Source organism: Protopterus annectens, chromosome 11.part0 (assembly GCF_019279795.1).
Source record: "Protopterus annectens isolate FY-2018-M chromosome 11.part0, PAN1.0, whole genome shotgun sequence".
Lineage (NCBI taxonomy): Eukaryota > Metazoa > Chordata > Ceratodontiformes > Protopteridae > Protopterus > Protopterus annectens.
This window is the reverse complement of record NC_056745.1, coordinates 973,074,734-973,100,101: the sequence shown is the minus strand read 5'-3', so window position 1 is coordinate 973,100,101 and position 25,368 is coordinate 973,074,734. Positions and strand designations below refer to the sequence as shown.

The following is a 25,368-nucleotide window of genomic DNA, read 5'->3' as shown; positions in this document are numbered from 1 at the left end:
AAAGAGTGAAAAAAGAATACACTGAGGTAAAAACAGATGAGCGAGGATGACATAATCAACATCATTTTATATACTTTTTTATTTTTTAAACTCTATTTTCAGAAAACAAATCAGATCATAATCGGCATATTTACTTAAATCAAGCACTTAATTTTATTGCCATGTAAGCCACAGAAACATTATTAACTACTTTCAAAAAACCTAGTTCGTATTTTTATTGAAATGCAATTATCTGTAATTACCTAACCTAAAGTTTATGATATTCAGATCAGTGCAAAGATGCCATGCAATGTGTTCTTTACAACAATAAAAAAAAAACAAGTTCTAATTTTCTTTGCAGGATGAGAGTAACAACTGATCTGTCACACAAGGTATTCTCCATGCCATAGCATACATGGAATAGAATGGATCAATTATTAGTGGTCTTCAGTCTACAGCATTTCTATACCAGCCAAAACAGCTCTGTGCAGTTTTGGTGAAGAAACAGTACAAGCATGGCAGATACTGATTACTTTTAATGAAATTATTAACTTACACTAGTGTTCGGAAAACTTCTCTGTGCTAAAAAACATTTCATGCTGTATAAATTTCTGAAGATCAGAGACAGAAAATGACAGATTTAACTATTTTTATTTATCCAAATATACTGTGGACACAGGGTGCTAAAGTCCAAACTACATATTTTCCACTAGGTCCTACTCTAACCCAGATAACCATCAATTGTAAACTGTCTGTAAGCTATAATTAATACATTTGTTTTTCATGGAAATGGCAGAAAGACAAATATAATTGTGATTAGTCCAAATTACCCGTATATCCTATTCCTTCATGGGTAGTTGTGTAGTAGCCTATCTAAGCTAAAATATCTAAACTGACAAAATTTTGGTCCAAGTTTGCAACCATTGGGAAGGATATGGGTCAGTCATTTCTTTCACAGTAGGGTTACCACCTGTCCCACTTTGCGAGGGACAGTCCCTCTTTGGGCAGTTGTGTCCTGACAAAAAATATTAAAAATGGCAAATGTCCTGAGATTGTAGAACATAATTATTTTGTATATTTTATGTAATAATTGATAAAACAGTTATTCTGTATCTAAAATACCTAAATGTTATAAGAAACAGAATAAGCAACTAAAATGCTACAAGAATAAGCTTTTACTTAGGCAAAAATGTTAAGTTCTATCCTTTGTACTGACTGTGGGTATGTGTCGGCCTGTAAAATCTGATGTTTGTACCGAAAATGTCCCACTTTGGCCATTTGAAAAGGTGGCAACCCTATTTCACAGTCTCTGCTGAATGTCCTTCAAACTTCACATGGAGTGATACTGTAATAAGAGTGAATATTAACCACACCTACCCTCTAAAAAAGAGCAGTTGGAGGGTGAACCTGCTTTCTTCTACCTATTTAATGACTGGATATCTATATCTGGGTAACTGCTATTACCTAATCATAACCCTAAACCGAACACAAAGTTTAATTCAAACTAATTCTAAACTGAACATTGAACCTAACCCTAAGCTAAAGTCTAATTCAAAGCTACTCCTAACATGAAATATCCTCCAACACTAAACCTAGAATAAAAGCTAAAATTAACACTAAAATTAACTGTAAACCTAATCTTAATCCAAACCAAAACCTCAGTCCTAATCTCCACCAAAATATCAATTATAGTCCTTAACTCACCAATGTTTGCAAGTTCTGCAGTAACCACATTCAGTCAACGGCAGTTTATTCAAAGTAAGTTTTGACCCAATGACATTTCTTTTGAATATATTATTGGCACAAATAAGTCAGCCAAAACAACTCAGTCTACCAGTTTTTCGTGTTTGCCCCCCACCATGCATTTGGATATTGAAGCTGTGGCCTAACAGCATGAGACCCTTTCTTTTATAAAAGGAATCACAGTAGTTTCCTACAAATTCAAAAAGCACACTACATCTAATAATAACTTACTAAGTAGGGACAGGGAAAGGCTCACAAGCCACTCCTTTATTATCTTAAGTTCTATTTATGAAGCTGTATTCATTATCAGAGACTTTTCTGGAACCTAAATATAAAGGACAATTAGAATAGTATCCCTCAGGGGAATTCAGTAAGCATGACTAAAGATGCACACCCATGCAACTACCATTATAAAACAAGCTTAAAGTTACCAAGTACAATTCAGTCACAAGTATGAGATGGAAAGTTATACTGCTTGAGCAGTTTAACTTGCCATCACACAAGCAACCATGTTGCAGGTTGGTGAAACAAGTAAAAAAAAAAGTAAATTATCCCCTATATATCAGGGAGTTGAGGGTGAGCACTGCACTCATGCTGTGAGAAGGGGACCGTCCGTGAGTAGTAGAAATGATGGGAACCTAGAAAGGGCATATTTGACAAAAACATGTTGACAATTAATGATAGTAAAATGTAAAATGCAGTGGAACACCACCAAACTATCACAGTCTGATTAAACAGTTTATGCAACTTCGATCAATAGTGGTTAACAATTTTCATGTTTTATGCAGTGAAACACCACTGAACTATCACAGTCTGATTAAACAGTTTATGCAACTTAGATCAATAGTGGTTAACAATTTTCATGTTTTATGCAGTGAAACACCACCAAACTATCACAGTCTGATTAAACAGTTTATGCAACTTAGATCAATAGTGGTTACCGATTTTCATGTTTTTAGGTTTTAGGGGGTGATACCTCATAGTCACTGATACCCAGCACATTGGTTTTGTTCCACAAGGAGAATCATCTATACATTTAAGGTTCAATTTGGTGATCAGTGAACAGTATTTTGTGAGCCATTGGCCGTACCTCAGATTACCAGTCTGTTTCAACACTTACAACTCACATATACAAGGAGTGCCTATTGCACTGCACTACATTTTGGTATTAATGTTTTAACTGACTATGACCACTTGACACAGGTATTCCTTGTCATGGGAAAATAGTTGCACTGTTTTATTGTTACTTGCTCAAAAATCTCACAGCAAACACAGAGGTTGAGGGATACATACCAAAGACTACAGGAAGCTGCTTATTAACTTATAGCTATACTATTTTGCATTAACTGCCAGCCTATTTTTAACATTTTACATTGCACCCTTTTGCATGACATCTGTACTCTTCTCAATGCTTTGCAGTCTAGGAAAAGAAATCCCAGCATGTGGTGTGGTGTACTGTGGCTAAGACCTATGAATTAAATATTATTTGCAGTCCTTGTTTGTATCTCCCAGCCTTCACTCTATAGTGTATACATTGCATTGTCTGCAGACATACAGCAGAGCTGAGGGCACCTCAGCACACACACATGGATCACCCTTCCACCTAGCTGACTGTAAAAGGAGGCAGCTAACTACTAGAACAGCTGAGCAGTCAGACAGCTGATGCATAAAGTCTTGAACTTTCGGATCTATATCAGAACATCGAAGTATTAAAACTTCGAATGTTCTGATATCGAACACTATTCAGAGAATGCTAAGAATAGCGAAGCTGCAGAACAGTGAATTCTTTCCTCGGGAAAGAATTCGGTTGGCCGTTCTGTGGCTTCGCTATTCTTAGAGCTGTGGTGGAAAGTTACATGTTGGGTTCAGGTAAGTGTGCGATTGTTTGTATGTTAGGGTTAAGGGCGGGTTAAGTGAGTTAGGGTTAGGGCGCAGGTTAGGTGAGTGCGCGATAGTGACGGACCTTAGGGTTAGGGTTTGGGTTAAGGTAAGTGGATAGATAATAGTGTATTTTAGTTTAATGTAGCATTAGATGTAGCAATTTATGTGTATGTGTGTGGTTGCTGTTTGTTTGATGTGGTTGTGTTGTGTGTATGTTTCGGAGCAGCGAATTTTTTCCATGGGAAAAAATTCGCTGTTCTGAATTTTCGATATTTTCATGTTTAGATGTTTTGGGGCTGATGAAATAGCATTCGCTATTTTCATCTTTCGATAACGTGATATAAATGCGAAATTTCAACTAGCTCAAGAATCATTCAGTTGCATTTGGTATGTGTAGTACACAGCAAATTAAACAGCTGAAACATGCAGTGAAACCGTATAAAACATAGACAATTTGAAGGAAAATGATAAAAAAATTGCTATACACTCCAGTTCGTTAAATATCGTTTCCTCCATTATATACCACTCTGAAGCAGCGATTGATCCTCTCCTTCCCATTTTTATTTACTAATAAAACTTGGGTTCAGGCTACATGCTCACAGGCATGGTTCACGTTACTGAATGGCAAAGCATTTGATTTGGAAATTCAGTAGCAGAGACATATGGCTGTTGCAGATTCACTGTGAGCGCAAAGGAAAATACAGCACCATGCCTACAGGTTCAATAAGCAAGAGTTACAGGGAGAAATAATGTCCATGGCCTGCAAGGCATCTAGAGACAATTGACAGTTTGGCAGACATTAGCATCAGATGCCTAGCGGGTATGTCAGTGGCAGTGAAAATGCACAATGGTCAGTGCCTAGGGAACATTACCTAAAAACAGACTGGAGCATAAGTTTGACTACAGTAGCATACAGGACTTTCTTCATGCTGTAGTACACTTCTACATGTTGCAGTTACTGTATACCAAGTACAACACCGGGTGTTCAATGTTCTTCTGTTTCGGCGATGTCGTCTCGATGATGTAGAATTTGATGAAGTGGTAATTCGATACTCTGAAGTAGACCCATGTGTGTGTGTGTGTGTGTGTGTGTGTGTGTGTGTGTGTGTGTGTGTGTGTGAGTATATATATATATATATATATATATATATATATATATATATATATATATATTTGTGTGTGTAAAATGTACAGCGTGTGTGTGTGTGTGTGTGTGTGTGTGTGTGTGTGTGTGTTTGACTGTGTGTTTATGTGTATAGTATACACCCTTGTCTGAAAATGGTCTGAAAAGAAACAATTTACAAGATAAAAAAATAAATACATTACATTTGATATTCTATTACAGCGATTTCTTTGAATTCAAAGAAATCCCTGTAAAAGGAAATCATACGTGATATTTAACCTGATAGTCCAAGAGAAGCCACTGGATGTTTTTTTTTTTTTAATTTCTAGTCTCCAGAGCTTGGAAAATCATATGCCTTACAACCAAAATGATATTGTCATTTTCTGATGTATGCTTTTTTATTAAGCCAGGGCAACGGTAAAAAAATTGTGTATTTCAGAAGCAGCGGTATCATTTAAAAGTAAACATTAGCTTTAAGTCCTGGCAGCAGTTTCTATTATAATTTATTTGTAGGATTTAAAAAGTTGCAAGGGAAGAATATCTGGTTTAGCAGAGTATTTGAGACAGTGAAGTTGTGCAGAGGTTAAAAAGGCTAAGCCAAAAAATCGTTTTCATGCTGGAGTGAGAAAGACCAGAAGCAAATTAAGCAGTCTGTTAGCTGTCAGCAGACTGCCTAAATGTCATTTAGGTTTGTTCTACTGCAGTTAGACTCCCTCATATTAAGGAACTGCCCATTATGTTTTGTGCAGTCTATATGAATGTCTCTGTTGAGTTAACTTTTTATGTCGGCTGCCATGGTCATTCCATTACAGTTCTGGATAGCATTCTTATTTATATCAGAAAAAAATATGCAAAAACTGGGTTATTGCTCAGTAAATGTAAAAACTGAAAGCCATAAATGTATATGCTATTCTTTGGGGCAGAATAAAAGAATACAGCTGGAGAAAAAAAATGCAGTAGGAAATGAGATGCACGTTAAATGCACATCATATGTATTTATAAAATGTCCGTTTGCATACATTTAATTGCTGTAATTCTAATGAATAGTTTTGAAAAGAAAAATAATACCCCTTGGAGCTAGCTCAGCACTTTTACTGTTTGTTTAGATTTTTGGGGTAAGAATGTAAAGTTTTCCTTTGGTGTGGAAGGCAGAGCATGGATAATGTTTACATGAACCAGTCATAAATGTTGTGCCTTTTTATTCCTAATGATTTTTTATTAACTGTAGAGATGCCAGGAGACTACATATATCTAAATGTTAACTGAGTCTACAATATACCTATTTTAAAATATATTTTATTAAGGATGCTATGGAACCTGAGCCCTGTAGCCTACAAGCAGATTTCTAAAACTGTACACACCCTACCTCTGCAAATTAATGGTATCAGCAACATTTTCTGGGTGTACAACGTATGCCATATAATAACAATACATCATGGCATAAGAGGATAATTCATATTTTACCCAACTCAATGCTGTTGTTTGGTTATGAGCACAGACAAACTGATCAAACTACAAACCCCCACACTAGCTAAAAACATATATTACTCTAACAAACAAATGCAGAACTGGAAAAAAGGCTCAGAATAGCTTTTTTCACATGGCATCCAGCGCATGAAAAATGGGTCATTTTACTAAATGTTTCTTCAGTATGAAATTATTTTAAACTAAAATAGTTAATTGAAATCACAATTTCACTAATGTGACCCACTCATTTGGAATACCCATGAAGACAAAGAAAAATATTGAAAACACTTTCATAATAGCAGGCTAAAATCTGATGAAAGAAAAGAGACAATCAAGTTGTGAAGATATAAATGCGTATGAAATCTTTAAGTTCATGAAAATACAAAATCAGAGAAATGTTATATAGGCTCATAGGTTCATAGGTTGACAGTAGGCTATCTGCCCTAGGACATTTACAAGCCTAGCCAGAGTATGTTTGGCTTCCGCCACCCTTTTAAATGAGTTTACTATACCCTTTTAAGGTTAGTTTACTGTGCCTCTGTCTAGCAGTGACGCAGAAGTGATCCCCGGGGTAAACCTACGATCTCCCATCCACTCGTCAAGATTTCTCTTGAAGAGAAGCAGTGAGGGGCTCTGTCTGACATGGACTGGGATTCTATTCCAGAGTGATGGGAGCCTCTGGGTTATAAATCTGTCCCTCCAGCATGTTCTATTAATTTCTGTGCTGAGGTTTAAGTCCCTCGATCGCGTAGCTCTAAGGGATTTGGATTTTCTGAGGTGGAGCATGTCCATTAAATCTGGGTTTGACATGGCTTTATACATCAGGCACAGGTCGCCTCTGAGTAGGCGGTATGCAACTGAGCATAGCTGGAGTTTCTTTAACCGGGCAGCATAGGTCATCTGTTTGAGTCCCTTGATCCTCTTGGTGAGGTACTTTTGGGGTCTTTCCAGTAGCTGCAGGTGTCGGGTAAGGTACATCCCAAATGGGGCATTGTATTCTATTATGGGCCTGATGAGTGATGAGTAGAGGGGCACAATGACCTCTCTTGATCTAGATGTGAACCCTTTTGTGATAAGGTGGGCTATATAGAAGGTCTTTCTAACCACTTTGGTGACGTGATTGTCAAAGGAAAGATTGCTATCCACTTGGGTCCCCAAATCCCTAATTACTTCTTCCATGCTTAATGGATTACCATCTATGTGGTAATTTGTGGGCACTTTGTTTTTCCCAAAGGGGATGACTATGCACTTTTTTGCATTTAGCTTCAGGCCATGTTTCTTGCACCAGTTATCCGTCTCTGTGAGATCCTTTTGGAGGATGTCTGTGTCAGCTGGCGAGTCGATTATGGCACCCAGTTTGCAGTCGTCTGTGAACTTGGTCAGCCATAGTCCTCCCATGTTAGCCTGTACCTCAGAGAAATATATACTGAACAAAAGAGGTCCCAGGACTGAGCCTTGTGGGATGCCACTAGTAACTGGTTTAGAGTCTGACATGGCTCCCGCATATCTGACCATGTGGGTTCTAACCTTGAGCCAGTTTGCAACCCATCTTATGACGTAGGGGTTGATATTTAAGCTGGAGAGCTTATTTATGATGCCCGAGTGGGGTATTGTGTCAAAGGCTTTTGCGAGGTCCAGGTAGGCTGTATGGACTACCTTCCCTTCATCTATGGCCTTGGTGACTGTTTCAAAGAAGTCAACCAGGTTCAGGAGGCAGGATCTGCCCTTAACAAAGCCAAATTGGGTAGGATCCAGCATCGGCAGGTCCCCAATGTCTTTGTTTATGAGCTCCATGATGATCTGCTCCATAGCCTTGCAGACCAGGCTAGTCAAACTTATGGGGCGATAGTTTCCAGGGTCCGTTGAGGCACCGCCTTTGTGGAGTGGGACCACTGTTGCTGTACGCCATTCCTTGGGTACATATCCTGTACTAAGGCTGAGGTTGAACAGTAACTTTATATGAGGTTTTAGCTCTTCTTGGAGCTCGTGTAGGATGCAGCCTGGGACACCATCCGGTCCCATTGATGCTGTGTTTTTTGCCTTGGAGAGGGCAGCTCTCAACTGAGCATCTAAGATGTCAGGGAGGCGACTCTCTGCTGGGATAGATATTTGCTCTTTTGTGGGGGAAGGGGGGAGAAGTTTGCACTGAACCTGTCTGCCCAGGATGTTGGCTATGTCTGTGGGTACAGTGTATTTTTTATCAGTTTGGATTAACTCTGAACATATCTGGGAGTTGCCACCCAGGTTTCTAACATAACTAAAGAAGGCCTTGTGATTATCTTTGGTGTCCTGTGCAATTTTTCTCTCGAAGCTGGCCTTGGATGATTTTATGAGGGACCATAGTTTTTTGCTAGTACTGATCAGAGATGCCTTCCATTTTAGGGATTTAGCTCTATCATGTAGTAGCTTCCTCCTTTAGTTGTAAAGCTTATTTAATGGCTGGGGTCCACCAGATTGGACGCCTGCCTTTGGAGGATTGGGTCTTGGTTTTATTTGGGATTGCATGATCCATGCATTCCTGAAGGTGTCCATAGAATGCGTTTATAAAGGTTTCTGCAGTTTGGGCCGTAGTTTCTGCTGGCCCGGGGGCATTGAAGGATGTCACCTCGGTTTTGAGAAGTGTGAAGTTAGCTTTTGAGAAATTTTTCACTGTGGTTTTCTGGGCTGGGGGTGGGGTCGGGATGTGGATGACCAGTGAGATTAATTTATGGTCCGATCTTACCAATGAGGGGTATACTTCTGGTGTGGAGCATAGAGTCCCCATGTTGGTAATGATCAGGTCCAGTATGTTTTCCCCTCTTGTGGGAGTGGTGACTAGTTGTTCTATAGCATTTGAGTTTATAAATTCACGGAACCTTTGGGCTAGGGCGTTGGGGCTTGAGTAATGCTCCCAGTCTTTGTTTGGGTAGTTGAAATCACCCAGTATAATGGTGTTTGGAGAGACCTTCATATTCTCCAGTGTTTTCAGGAAGGCCGAGTGAGGTTCCTGAGTTTGGGAGGGTGGTCTGTAGCAGGCTATAAACTGAAAGGCAGTTTTGCCCACTGTTAGTTGCACATGAATGGTCTCTGCTGCCTCATGCAGTGCCACTAACCAGGAGGTGTGAGTATCTTTGATGAATATGGATACTCCCCCTCCTTTTGTGGTTCGGTCCGAGTTTTGGGGCCGAAAAGCATGGTATGAGGTATAGCCTGGTAGTGCTGGGGTGCTCTCGGGTGCCTTGAACCAGGTTTCTGTTACTGCACAGATGTCAATATTCTCCATACTGAGGAGAGCTTTGAGTGGGTGCATCTTGAGGTTTAGACTTCTGGCGTTGAGTAGCGTTAGCCTTAGTTTCTTTTTCCCTGTGTTATCTATGGAGGTGGGTTTGTCCTTTGAGCCTTGCCTAAAAAAGGCACTATGGGGGTGGCAAGAGCCTTTGCCAGTATCCGAAAGCCCAGGGGTGACAGGTGCAATCCATCCCTAGCGAAGCAATGTGGCTTGTCGAGCATGTCATCCCAGGCTGACAGACTCTGGATCCCCTTTGAATGACACCAATACTTTTGCCAATTGTTAAAATCGATCATTTTGTCTTTATACTATGGCATCATTCTTGATGAGGGTAAGATGCTACTCAAGGTCAGGGTCATATCGGCCTGGGCTACATGATCAGAGAGCTCCTCTATGTCTCTTTTCATGTAGTCCAGGGAGGTACGTCTCAGGTCATTCACACCAGCATGGACAATGACTGAGTCATATTTGTACTTGCTTTGGAGTGATCTGAGTGCTTGCGTTATGTGGCGGATCCTGGCGCCCAACAGGCAGCTTACCATGACCCTCTCCTTGTTCAGTCTGGTGAGTGGGACGTCAGTGTGTCTGACGATAGAGTCACCTATTACAAGTGTATCAGGTGTGTTGTTTAGCCTTAAGGGCTGTGTTTGTTTGGCACACTGACTTTGTGAATTATGTGTTACACGTGTTTTGTTTTGGGGTAGCAGGTGCTTGCATGTCTGCTTTGGAGGTCTCTGCTGCTTAGGCAGATTCTTATTTAGAGCCACCAAATATGTTTTGGTGTGTTTATGTGTTTGGTTAGATGTTGTGGTAGGTCTATGTGAGACTGGATTTGTGGTGTGTGTGGTTACCTTCTCCTCCTGATTGACTGGGCCAGTACTGAGTTGAGAGAGCTCAGCCTCCAGTTTGGCTATATGGTTGCACCTCTCACATATATTTGAGCTTGTTGGGAGGAGGAGGAGAGGGTTGTCTGTGTACATGAGGCAGGTGTAACATTACCTCAGGATTCCCAGATTCACCAGCTGGACTGGAGAGGAAACCAGCATCTGTCCTTTGGTCATGCCAGAAAAGTATAGGTAACTCCTTTATAACTGATCAAAAAGGACCAATAGGGGCCGAGTGTTCAAGGGAATATCTAGGGATGTAGTGCTTTTGGTTTGTTAGTGCTAACTTATATAAAATTGCTTGTATGTCTTACTTATACCAGCATATGCATATTACAAAATAATTTTTACCAGAAAACTTATACAAATAAGTCAGTCTCTCTCACTCTCTTTCTCTCTCTCTCTTTCTCTCTCTATCTCTCCTACACTTTAGGTAAAACTCACTTTAGTCAAAACACCTAATTATTGACATTCACAAAGTTAATGAGAAAACATCAATATGCCAGATGACAACCACTACTATGTGTGCGCCAAGCAATAACCTCAGTGCATGCAAACATAAAACTAAAAACAAAAAAAACACTACATCACTGAAATATGTCTGATTGTTTTTAATATTGCTATGTTACTCAGAAATGTACTGAGTCAGCTTTGGAGGAGAAGGTGAGGGATGAAAGTCTTTCCTTTGATGTACTTTACATCTCCGTTACATAATATTTACTGACTGGTGCTAGCTTTTCGGAGTTCTAGTGGATTTTAAGTTGGGGTGCTGCATGTTGCTGGGTTACTAGGACTGCCTCCTACCATGAATTTATTATTAGTTATTTTAATTATATGTGTATGCATAAACACACACACACGCACATGTATACATATATATATATATATATATATATATATATATATATATATATATATATATATACACACACATATCCAAGACCAGCTTCATACTACTCAAGTCAGAAGGGACAAATTTCATGACACCCATGCAGACGGGAACTGAAAATTCGACTGCTGAATCCTACGCTAAAGCACTGTACGAGCACATCCACTTGTGCATGAATCCCAAATAGAACCAAGATGCTCTCCTCCAAAAAAAGGAATCCAATCTGGTGGTTCTCCTGTCATAAACAAACTATTCAACAGAAGGACGAAACTGTTGCAGAAAAGAGAAAAATCCCAGGATGCAAAAAACTCCATTACCAGCCTCGGTAAGAAGCTGAGATTCCTCATAAAATCCTCCAAAGCTAGTTACGAAAATAAAATTGCCAAAGATTCCAAAGACAACCATGAGGCATTCTATAGTTATGTCAAGAATCTAAATGGCAATACTCAGATCTGCTCTGAGCTACGACAGAATGGCATTATATATACTGGTTCTTAGGATGTTGCTAGTATCCTGGCAGATCGATTTAGTGCCACCTTCACTCCCCACTCACCCCCTAAATGGCCCATCTCAATACTGAAAGATTGCGAAATTCCGGTAATCATGGCCACACAGGTAAAAAACGCACTTTCCAAAGCTAAGAATACAGCATCCATGTGACCATATGACATACCAGGCTGTGTACTACATGAACTACAAAATGAACTGGCACCTCACCTAAGTGTCATGTTTAATCATAGCCTCACCTCAGGCTTCATGCCCACTGAGTGGCGCACAGCTACAGTTATCCCACTCCATAAGGGGGATCCACCTTAGATCCTGGGAACTACCGTCCCATCAGTCTGACAAGCCTGATCTGCAAGGCCATGGAACGTATTATCATGGAACTTATAAACAAAGACATTGGCAACCTTCAAACACTGGACCCACCCAGTTTGGGTTCGTGAAGGGCCGATTGTATCTCCTGAACCTGATTGACATCTTTGAATCAGTCTCCAGAGCCCTAGACGAGGGTAAGGCAGTCCACACAGCATATCTGGACCTCACCAAGGCCTTCGACACCATCCCCCACTCTGGAATCATAGATAAACTTACTAAGCTGGGCATAAATCCCTATGTCACTCGATGAGTTGCCAACTGGCTTACTGACAGAACCCACACTGTAAAAGTAACTGACTCCAAATCCAGCTCCAGACAAGTGACAAGTGGAGTACCTCAGGGTTCAGTCCTGGGACTGCTCTTGTTTGGCATCTACTTCTCTGAAGTACAGGGCAACACTAAGGGACTTTGGCTAACAAAGATTGCAGATGACTGCAAACTGGAAGCCATTATTGAATCCCCAAATGATGTGGATATTCTACAAAAGGGCCTTACAGAAATAGATGCTTGGTGCCAGAGCCATGGGCTCAAGCTCAATGGCAAGAAGCGTATAGTTATCCCCTTTGGGAAAAAACATGTACCCATGAATTACCACATAGGTGGCAGTACACTAAACACCAAAAGTGTGAAATGAGACTTAGGGACACAGGTGGACGGTGGTCTCACCTTTGGTAACCACATTGCCACAACAGTCAGGAAATCCTTCTATGTGGCACACCTCATCACTAAGGGCTTTTCATCCAGAAAACAGGAGGTCATTGTCCCACTGTACTCATCCCTCATTAGACCCATCACAGAGTACAATGCCCCATTTGGTACATGCCTCACAAGACATCTGCAACAACTGGAAAGGCCACAGAAACAACTCACTAAAAGAATCACAGACGTAAAGCAGATGCCCTATGCTGACCGACTAACTCTAGCTATACTCCGTCGCATATCGTCTACTCAGAGGCGATCTCTGCTTAACATACAACACCATGTCAAACTCAGAGCTGTTGGACATGCTACACTTAAAGAAATCCCAATCCATCAGAGACACATGCTCCAGGGATCGAAACCTTGTCATCACAATGAACAAAACATGCAGGAGGGATAGGTTCCTGACCCAGAGACTCCCCATACTCTGGAATAGACTGCCCATACATGTCAAGCAGATCACCTCCTTGGCCCTCTTCAAAAGCAGCCTTGATGACTGGATGGGAGATAGGAAATTTACCCCTGGGATCATGTCAGTCGCCCTGCTAGACAGGGGTCCAGGGAAGTAGACATTGTGGGAAGAAATAACCAGGGAATTGTTAAGGCTAGGCTTGTATAGGCCCTAGGGCCAATAGCCTAGTACCAACCTACGAACCTATATAGATATATAAATATATAGATATATGGATAGACAGATATTAGGAATAAGAAATGAAATCTGTTTTCCCACCATAAGCTTTTTCTTTAGAGAAAGCATGGATTGTTAATTGCAGACTAACTTTTAGCACAGCCACTGCTTTGAAGAGTTCTAATTTAGAATGTTGGCAGTGAATCAAATTGAAACAAAGGCCACTGTCACAGCCAGGGTGTGAGTGACGGTAAGTTGCTGAAAAGCACTGGCTGCCTGAATTAGAAGACAATTTGAAATATATATGGGAGTGCACTGGTTTAAACAACGCTTTTTCCTCAATTACATCACCATAGATCATCTTTAACATTCACTATTCACTTTGCTCTGCATTTTGTATCCCTGTATGGACCCGATCCTTTTTGTATCTTGAGAGAGAGATGACACGTAATTTGTATGATTTGTCTTAATTATTTGGATGAGACTACATAAGAAAGAAAACTGAATGCCAAATCAAACTGAAATGAATATAGATACAGAGCAGTCTGACAAGGAAGAGGAGCTATGAAGAAAAAGTGAAAGGCAGAGACTGCTTAGGAAATACCTACCACTTGCGCTTATAGTCAGATCTAGTTCACAGAGCTCAAGTTTAGCAATGCATCTGAAGACAGGCATTTTGCTTAACTTTTATAGCATACATCTTCTGTAGAGTACAGCCAGTTGTTATTTGCATGGCAATCTCTGCTTTCCAAACCAATGTACCTTCTTTCAATTGCTTTTGTAACTCCAGGGCTGTGGTTGAAATGAGTCTTCTTTGGATCACTCTACTACCCCTGACAAGCAATAAATAAATAAATAAATACATAAATATTTTGTTTTACCTATATCAAATACCTGCTCTCTCTCTCTCACACACACACACACACACACACACACACACACACACACACACACACACACACACACACACACAAACATGTTGTCATACATATACATAATATGCAATTAAGTACAGCAGATACAAATATATGGGTTGTGTTTTAGAAGAATCAGTGATTAGGTTCTGTATGTCACATATCTGATCATTTGATAAGTTCTGAATGAGAAATTATAATTTGCACAGCATGTTTCTTTGCTCAAATTTAATTAATTAACTAAATATTTATTGACATTTGATTACAGGGAATGTACAATCTTCAAAAGTAATACATAAATATCTACAGTTTAAATAATTATACAAAATTAGAAATAATGTGTAAACATTGGTTAAGAATAGATACAACTTATATGACAATGATTTAATATTTAGAGAAACTTTAACCACTTTATAGAGAAATTAAAGGTAAATTATAATACAAACAAGAACTGCAATATGAAGTGAGAGGAAGGAAAAACAGGGTTATGGCAGAGTCGGGAGAAAATAGACTGAAGTAAGGAAATGAGTGAAGAAGGGAGAGTAAGAAGATGTGAGATATGAAAAGGTTCATATTTAGAGATATAGTTTATCCTGATTATGAGCAAGAATATCCACAGTTTGGCTAAGAAGTCTTTCAAATAGTTTTAAATGACTGGAGGGAAGATATTGACCTGAAGGATACAAATTAGGAGTAACAGGTCTTAGCAATATTGTATAAGTATAGATCATGCCAAGCAGATTTCATAGGTTTGAGCACAGAGAGGAGTTTTCGCATTTGGATCTTAATGAACGACTGGGAACATAGTTGCATTGAATGTTATTTAGTTCTGGACAAGCAGATGGATGCTGGATAATTTTACAGTTAGTAAGAAGCTGTGTATGTTAGCTGATGGGGTCGTTCTAATTTAGATTTTTTTAGTGCCATAGAGTGGTTGGTTCTGAAAGGGGGTATTTGCTGCAACTTTAGACACTTTATTATAGGATTGTTCAAGTTTTGATTTTTGTGATGACTGGATGACATAAAGTACAGAGGGTTGGAAGTAGTAGTATGTGTGGTTTTAGCTGCATTGGTGAAAAAGATTTTGGCTCTGTAAAGCATCACTAGCTTTTGGTGATTTTTTTTTATGCAATTTTGTATATGCAGGTTGAATTTAAGATTATCATTCAAGATCACCTGTAATAATTTGTTATGAGAAGTGTTTTAAATGTTTGTATTATTAAGATAGAACATTTTAAATTTTGTTTTATCATGAAAGAGTCATTTGTGGAGAAATATAAGTAGTTTGCTTTTTGGTGGGATTGAACATGAGTTTTGAATTACAAAGCTGTTTCAGTGATTGTTAAAGCTTCCTGGGTAATTTTTGGCAATGTGCCAGGTTGTCTGACATGCATATGAGTATGGAGTGTACTAGGGAGGCCTGCTGGGTGGATTTGTGGTGAGAATGTTAGAGAAGTGGCGACCAAGGATGCAGCCTTGTTGTACACTGGTGGTGACTGAGAGGTACAGAGAGAAGCATTTTACTGACCGATACCTATCGGACACGTAGCTTTTGAACCATAAAGGGATGGTCTAAGACAGACATAGTGAGGACATTTGAAATAGAAAATGTATTTAAAATTTCCACCATTATCTTATATATTGGTTTCTTGATGCTTTGCATACCTTTGCTATATATTTTTATACAGTCAGTATCTGATTTACTATTTCTTACATGAAAAATGTATCAAAATGACAGATGGAAACAAACAGGGAACAAAACATGACTTAAGCAAGTCCTCAGAGAAGCATATAAAAGGCTATGTTAAGCTGAAAAAAAATAGAATACATATCCTGAGGTGCTTTAAGCCAGATTATAACATGTATAAATAAGCTTCATGTTCACATTATGAGTATAGTACCATGAAGACACTTCAAAAGGAATTGTTGATGGTGAAAAAGTAAAGACATTTTTTTTCTGTCCCAAAAATCTGGTGCAAATGGTCCAGCGTACAGTTGTGTACAAAATGTACTTTATTCTCCAAAACATAGTATAAAGAATTGTGAGTACACTTTGGACAGTTCTGTGAAAATATATTCTCAATATGTTCCACTGCTTTGACAGGATCAAGGTTTTCCTTTCCTGTAGCAATTATATTAAATAATTATTATTGAATGTTTTAACACGACAAACGTTCTTAACAAATTGGGCAAAAAAAGACACTGGTAGACACACAGAACTGACAAACTTTTAATGAAATAAAATGCTATTCAGATTAAGTACATTCATCTACAAAATCAATATATTTTGTTGACCTGCTTAATAAATACAAAGGTTTAGACTGATGGTGTGTGTATGTGAGTGTGTGTGGGAAGAGTATGTGTGTTTACTTACAAGGATCCAGTTCCATCCAGTATATTTCTGAACACATTTAACATTTTAAAATTTAGTAATGGAGGCTATAGTTAGGCAATAATAGCATCTGTATTAGGGTATATATCAGAAGATTGAAGTTTCAAAACTTCAAATCTGATATGGTCGACACCATACGATCGAAGTCTTGAAACTTCAATCTTTTAATGGAGATCTCTGTACAGGGCAGAAAGGGAAGATTTCCCTTTTCTGCACTGTAGTGCAAACTCAGAGTTGGTATATTTAAGTAGCTGGGGTGTGGGAGGTGCAGGGGACCTTGTCCCCCTGCTTAGAGTGTTTAAATGGTTTGTTTTTTGTAGGTTGTTGTGTTTTATTACATTTTCAATGTCTCAAAACTCTGATTGTATGGTGCCGATCATATCAGATTTGAGGTTTTGAAATTTCGATCATGTAATATAGACCCTATACACAAGGTTGTTAACAGGGGAGTTGTTGGCAAATGTACAGTTGTATTTTATCAAATACTGGATGTTCCTCTATAAATTTAAAACATCATTATGTACGTTACCATTAAACCTTATTTAAATTGTATATGGTCTCTATATATAATATTGGTATTTTCTCCCAAAATATGTCTAAATTTCAAATGATAAATCATTATGTCTTAAACCATAATTCATACTGTTGCTATGCAGGCATGTTTTGCTTTTGTTATACTACATGATTATCAATGCACAGTAAATATACATAACTAACTAAATAAACAATACATACATACATACATAAATATTATAGCAGCCAGTTGGTATAGTAATACAGAAACCGAAGCAATAGTGTTTTTTTAAATCTAATATAGCACAAAAATGGATCATCTGAACAATAATGCTGAACTATGTAGACTGAAATTTGCCCCAAAGGCCTCAGACAATCTATGACCTATACTGAAGGAAATATTTTACCTCCTTACAAACTCCAAAATTATTTAGTTCTCTAACTGCAGAATCAGATTAAGAAAGTCAGCCTAACTAAGTTTTATGTTAACATTGGTAAGCCAAAGTGCATTAAGCACAGATCATCTCTAAGATCTTTTCTTTCTGGGAAATACCATCCTTGCCATAGTTGTCAAATAATAAAAGGGCAACAAGAAAAGTTGTGTGCCATTGTTTTAAGGGATGAAGGGAGTGATTCAAGTTAAACCCTAAATATACACAGCTGCAGTGTAAAAAAACCTAAGGGACAGGTTCTGTTCTACTCACATAATAAAAGCTTCAATTTCCTGAGGCCAGTTCAAACACTGGAGATAAGCATTTTCAAACCTACTTTTACTAAGTGGGAAACAATACAGCATCAAAAGACTCCAGTAAAATGTCAGTTTTTTTTAATGTCTTTAATCTCTGAGTAGTCTTTCTCTCTCATCATTGCACACAGCTACACCTGGTATAAATGATGTTTTGAACATTCCATGTATTGATATGATGAATGGTGATACAAGCATGTTTTTTATAATTGTGCTACGTTAAGTGAGTAGTCACAAGGTATGTTTTACTGAATCAAATGATATATTAATGATATCAATGCTATGTAGTGCATATCTACAAACTGTAGGAGTTATCTGTCAACAAAATGATTTATGTCTGTTGCATTTTGCACATATGGTGTGAAAAGAACTTTGTTTTAAAATCTGACATGATGTAATTCCACAGATGTGTATTCTGCTTTTATAATGCAGCTGTAGCACGTCATGATCATTTCAGAGTAGATTATATGGCAGTTTCTAAGAATAATAAAGTATTCAAACTGCTAATCATTTTTCTGAAGGACAAACATTTTTTTCAGATCAAATAAGTGCTCTCCCACTTTCAGAAATCAGAAATTTAAATTTCACTACTGTATTGAACATATTTACTTCTGTGTTCTTTTTGATTTAGATAAACAGTTTTGTACTAATCATACCTTAATAATCACTCCATTACTGATTTTGAACACTTAAAACAGGACAGGATCATTCAACATTCTCTCATACAAATATTTAACATGGGCTTTCAGTTAAACAAACCTGCATTCTGTCAGAGTTAGTAACCCTTTCTAACTTCCCTGTCTCTACCTCCTGCTCAATATATGGATGGCATATGTGCAAAACATCTAAAATGTCTACACTGTGTAGGGGTACCAGAATTTTTTCTCAAACGTGTGATCTGTCCCTCCTAAAACTGAAATTTACTTTGAGACACTAAGTTACAGCACCAGCATTTAGAAAGTGTCCCGAGTTTGAGACCTTTTCCCTAATTATTTTTGCTTTGTCCTTATCTCTGTAGTTAAAAGTTGAGACCTATGCATACATGCTTGGCAACCATGCTGTAACCAGTGGGTGTCTTACACTGCTTTCTCTGTGGCATGCTAACTAACTGAAGAAGGGGAGTTCTGACTGTGTTATGAAACAAGTAAGTAGCAAGTAAGCGTTAAATGTTAAGTCCAGTAAATACAAGCATGCAGACAGCCCAAAGGCATATATGAGGACAAGATGGGCTTGGTTTTATGAAGTCAATGATGACAAGAACCATTACTGTGTACGTGGAAGCATATACAGATATGGGGAGAGCACAGTAGATGTTCATGGGGAAGTGACTGCCCTTGTCATTCACTCAGTGATGGTATTAGGGCCATGAGAACAGTCCTTATAGTCTCCAGTGGTGGATGTAGGGCAGGGCACAAACGGCTTCATGGCTGCCTGTAGGATGGGCCTCTGATTGGTTCTCAGAATGGGGACACTCAGTACTGGATATTCATGGGCTCAAGAATGATGGCAGGTGGCTTGATGTTGAAAAACAGCATAGACAAAAAAATTGTATTCCCTGTCAAGTACAGTGCACATGCCCTACCATTTCCAGCATGTTCATTTCCAGTCTTGATCACATGAACTAGTTTCACTGACTGAGCTTATATCAGTTAGTTTTCTGTACAATCACAGACCTTTGATGTAATTGAACACATGAATATATGGTGCTGGTTGGTATGCGTCAGGATTTCTTCATTATTGTAAGGCATTGTGAGCAGAATCTTTTGAAGAACTGTTGTATATAATACTAGACAATTTAACTTCAAAGCATTGTGTAGGCCCAGAGAGAAAATGCTGTGGATCATTTCAGGCTTTAGTTATTTATTTGTTTATTTATTGACATTGGATTAAAGGGAAAGTCCAACTGGGTAGAAGCCCATTTTCAGTTTAGGCCTGGGGAGAAAAGCTCTAAATTATTGCAAAACATTTTAAGAACAGTAATTTTACAGTCTTCAAAAATAATAAAAGAAAAAAAACATCTGTGGTTTAAGTAAGTACAGAAAATTAGACAATATAAAAACATTGGCTAAGAATTGATACAAGTTGTATGACAATCATTTAATATTTAGTAAGTTAGTCTAATACAAACAGGAATTGCAATATGAAGTGAGGGAAAACAGACATGGTATATTTAGAGAGAAAGTCAGGGATGAGAATTTGATAGAAGTAAGGACGTAAATGAGAAAGGGAGAGTGGGAAAGCTTAGTGAATTAAAACATACTTATTTAGATTTAGAGATATAGTTTATCCTGGTTTTGAGCATGAACAGAGCCAGATTTTAGCTAGGACATCTTTCAGAATGGTTTTGAAAGATGGGGGGGGGGGGGTTATTTAATTTATAATTTGTTTACCTGGAAAGTCCGACTTGGAGCGAGCCAATTTTCAACAGAGGCCCAGAGAGAAATACCCCAGTTGCATGTCTTTGTAACATTGGAGGAAACTGGAGCATCCAGAGGAAACCTACGCAAACACAGGGAGGGCATGCACAGAAGGCACCCCAGCTAAGAAACGAACCAGAGAAACTCTTACTGTGAGGCGACAATGCAAACTACTGCACCACTGTGCCATTGAATGGACACAGGTAAGGAGTTCCAGGCCTTAGCATCCTAGCAAGAGAACAGACAATGCCCAGCAATTTGATAGGTTTGTAGACAGACAGGAGTTTTTGGTCACTGGATCGCAATGATCAACAGGGAATATAGTTGTTTATAATGTTTTTTAGTGCTGAACAGGCAAATGGTTGCCGGACAATTTTATAGGTGGTAAGAAATTCTGTATATGTTAGTTGATGTGGCAGTTCTAAACAATTAAAGCTTTTCAGTGTTAATGCAATGGTGGGTTCTGAAAGGGGTAAGTGCTGCAAATTTAGCAACATTGTTATAGCATTGTTCAAGTTTTAATTTTTATGAAGCCTTGAGGTTAGTAAGGATGGCACCACCATAAAGAAGTGTGGGGAGGATATAAGAATTGGCAAATGTGGCTTTAGTTGCATTGGTGAGAAAGATTTTGGCTCTATAAAACATCAGTAGTTTTTGATGAGTTTTTCTTATGCCATTTTGTGTATGTAGGTCGAATGTAAGATTATCATCCACGATCACCCTTAACCATTTGCTATGAGACGTGACTTCAATACTTATGTTATTAAGAGAGAGAACTTTAAATTTTGTTTTTTCATGAGAGACTGATTTGGGGAAAAAGTAGTAGTTTGGTCTTTTTTGGGTTAACCAAGAGTTGCGAGTTACAAAACCATGTTTCTGTGGCTGTTAATGCTTCCTGAGTAATTTTTTGGAAGTGTACCATGTTGTCAGATGTGCAAATAAGAGTGGAGACATCTGTGTACTGTATTAGTGTGGCCTGTTGTGTGGATGTATAGAGCATTTATATGCAGCATTTAATGCTCAGTGGAAATTTATGAAGGGGCATCTACATTTCTTGGGCAACTTTATATTTTTTATAGGCTATAGCAAAAAAATAAAACAACTACAATGATCATAGAGGTTAAGAAAAAAGAACAGTGGGATTTTATATATATATATATATATATATATATATATATATATATATATATATATATATATATATATATATACACACACACACACATACACACACACACACACACACATTATATATATATATATATATATATATATATATATACACACATATACATGCATACACACATTAACATACCTCAGGCAGAAAGGTTGGATAGAGAAGGGCCAGATTCTAAGTCTCAGGAGAATAGCTTTTACAAACCCCACTCTGCCTCTGAAAATTAAGTGTATCGTGTAGTACCTAGTGAAAAAGGGCACTGAATCCAATTAGATGCCCCTAGAGTAGACCTATATTCCACACCTTTTCAAAAAGTCAAAGAAATGGCCACAACTATGACAGGTTGAGTCCTAACCTTCTAGTAAGTCTTTTACCATGGTTGTTGTTGTTTGTCTTTCAGCTTTTCCCGGTTAAGGGTCGCCGCAGCGGAACTCCGGTCTGCTAATGATTGGCAGTTGGTTTTTATGGTGTCGAGTTGCCAGCCCAATGCCCAGCCTTCAACGAAGGCATGCCCAGAGTAACAAAACTCAGTAGCTTGAGACACCCATCTTGAAACCTTTTCCTTAGACACTGGCTGCCCCTTTTCTGTTTACATGAAAAAAACAAAGAGCTGGTCAGACTTCCTAAAATCTTTAGTAATGTCAACATTAAACCTTAAATCTCTGTGCATGTTTAAGGCATGAAGGATTCTTTCTCCTCTGTTTTGTGAATCAGGAAAGATCATAGGGAGATGAATGGTCTGGGTTAAAATAAATTAAGAAATAATCTAAATTCTCAAACACAGAATTAAGATAGCAAGAATGTAATATTTTTTTTCTATGTGGCCTAATGTGTAATACCCCTTAGAGAATTGCTTGCCTTGAAATAAGGAAGAAATGGGAAATCAAAAAGCAGACAGGCAGAAATAGTTGAAAGGTACACCCTGACAAAAGTGGCAAAACCTTAAGCAATTCACACAGGTACTGAAGAACCAGAGAAGCTCCTACTTGGGATGGGTATTGTTTTCCTTTATGGCATCGACTAGAAAATCTTTTCCATTTGGTTAAGTATGATTTTCTAATAGCAGATTTTCTACCCTCATTTAACATGTGTTCAATGTGCTCAAAAAAAAAGTCTCTTAATGGAGTTAAAAAAAAAACTATCATACAGAGAATCAGGTGGAGATTTGAATGCTAGCATCACTTGAGGATATCTTATCCTGTGTGTACAAATCCACACTTTGAGGAATTTTTTTGGTAATTGCTCCTGGGCAGGTGCATAAGAAGGGATGAACAATGTTGTCAGAGACAAAAGGGAGTTAGCAGAAACACCTTTAACAAGTCCAATGAAAAAAAATCAGAAAGGAAAACATTTAGGTCAGAAACAGTGAATGTTATAGATGAGAGGAGAAGGGGGAGAATAAATGATGGTAGGATGTATAAAGATGCCTGGTGCAAAAAGGAAAGGGGTAAAAAGACCATAGTTGGATGAGGAAATGGAAAGTGGAATTCACAGGATGTATGACCTTTGACTTTATTGGAAATAGATGTCTGTCAGTTATAACTCCTAGAATGGGTTACACAAAGTTTATTTAACCAGGAGATAAGTAAGAGCATGACCATTTACTCAGCAGATACTGCTTTAGGTGAGTTTTAAATGAGCTTAAGTTTCTGATTTGTTTTAGGCACAGAGGAATGGAGTTCCATCCTTTTGAAACACAGTTTGAGAACAGTGAGTTCTCTTTTGACAAAGAGGTTTCTAGGATAGGGCCTAAGAACACTAACCTGTGAGTCTAAACAGAATACTGAACTGATGATGTCTCTTAATTGACAAAAAGGCTCATCCTAATAAACATAGGTCAAAGAAACTGTTTAAAGGCTGATTATTTGGTGTTTATTTAGAATGTACTGCAGTTTTTATTGGCTGAGTTTTAGACTTCATACCTTTATCTATTACATGAGGTTATGTTTACGCCACTAATGGCTTATCCTATATTGGTTTTCTTCAGTTACCCCTGGGCAGGGACCCTCAATCCTTAACAGGTTTGGATAAGTAGCTCTGGGGTTTGCTCCTTTACAGGTGACCTGCGAAAGATTTCATTACTATATTGCCAAATCTAGTAAAGGCCCACACCTTACTAAGAAGTGACAGGCCAGTTTAACAATGACATGATATTGGTTGGATTTTTTTGTTTGTTTGCTAATAGGCTAGAGTCCTATCTTCCATGATGAATAAGACCATTGCCAAAATGATTCCTTAACGACGGGTGTTACACAGACAATGTGAGATATGTGATACAGCTCAAGCAAGAGCAGCAAACAGAGAAGCAAGAATGCATTAATAGTTCTGTTGATATGGCATCTTATATATCTTAAAACTGAAGGGGAAACATTTGCACTACTGCCCACTAATTAAATAATTTGAAACACAGAAGCATGACTTTAATTTCTCCAAGTCTGTATCCAAACATCTACAGTTAAGGAACACAATGACAACAAGAAATATGCTCTGAATTCATATACGCTGCACAAGTTTCAGCACTCTCACTCTGTACTTTAATATTGCGAAACACAGTAGATGTACAGATTATGGGTTAAACTTTCCAAATTTTATAGATGCATATGGTAAATGGATAAAGGGACACCACAAGAGGAACATATGGATACTAGTCAAAATTGTACACTTCTAGCTGTACAAAGGTATCACTCTAGCAGTAGAAAATCACTCACTATGGATTGCAGAGACCTGCTTAAGTATATCATTATGGGATCTATGAGTCCCCTAAATATGCAGATTATACAGGAATAGAGGCAACACTATAATTTCTAGAACTACTCCCGTAAACAGCAACTGGAAAGAGTGAATCTTGGTGAACCAGGGACACATGCATTTGACTCTGAAATAATGATGATGAAATGTATTTGCCATAGCTAAAGAAGAAATATGTAAGCACTGGACGGAATTTGGAAGACTGTACTGACAGCACTCAACATTTGTTCAGTTTATGGCAAGACAAGCTTGATACTGTAATCCCTGCGCTTAAATATTGATTAATAAACAATTAAATAAATTCATAAACAAAAAATAAATAAATTGATTAATAAATAAAATATAAGAAACTTAGCATCAGAAATCTGTAGTTGTTATTTGCCTGGAAGTATAGACAGTGTAATATGAATCTGTATGTGGCTGCCTTGAACACTGGAATAATGAGAGTAACTGATCTGATCTATTAGCTTGTCTACCATTGTTCATTATAATCTGAATTAATCAAGGTCTCTTTCTCCTGTCATTCTTAAAACAAACCTTACACATTATGCTTTGATACACTGTTATGCTGTTTTTAGTAAAAAAGTTGTATGTAAAACAGGAGACTTTTGTAGAAAATAATTCATATTAATTTATTTTATAGCTGTATTGAAGTTGTTTTGGGGACCTATATAATGATTAGTTTACTGTCAATGAGCCAGACTGTCTTCTTCAAAATGGTTGGGTGGAGATAGTGCAGTAATGAAAAATAATTCCAGACAGATGACTTATCTAGCTGCAAACTCCACAAATAATGTTTTCTTTCTAACACTGAGACACACGTTATTATTTGGATCTGTAGCCCTTATCCATGCAAAATTTACTTTTTCCTTGTGTTTTAATGTTATATTTCTCTATATTCCAATTCTTAGTTTCAGTCTTTATTTTATTACTTTTCTTCTCTTGCTGTCTAACAAATGTTATACCTGGGGGGAATCGCTGTCTCTATCTGTCTAGTTATACCTCCTTTGTTGACTGGGTTA

At 38.0% G+C, this 25,368-nt stretch overlaps 1 protein-coding gene across 1 annotated transcript in view; it reads right to left on the bottom strand.

Moving 5' to 3' along the window:
• SEMA3A (semaphorin 3A) overlaps positions 1-25,368 on the bottom strand; it is a 1,172,288-nt gene that overhangs the window by 545,067 nt on the left and 601,853 nt on the right. The window lies entirely within an intron of this gene.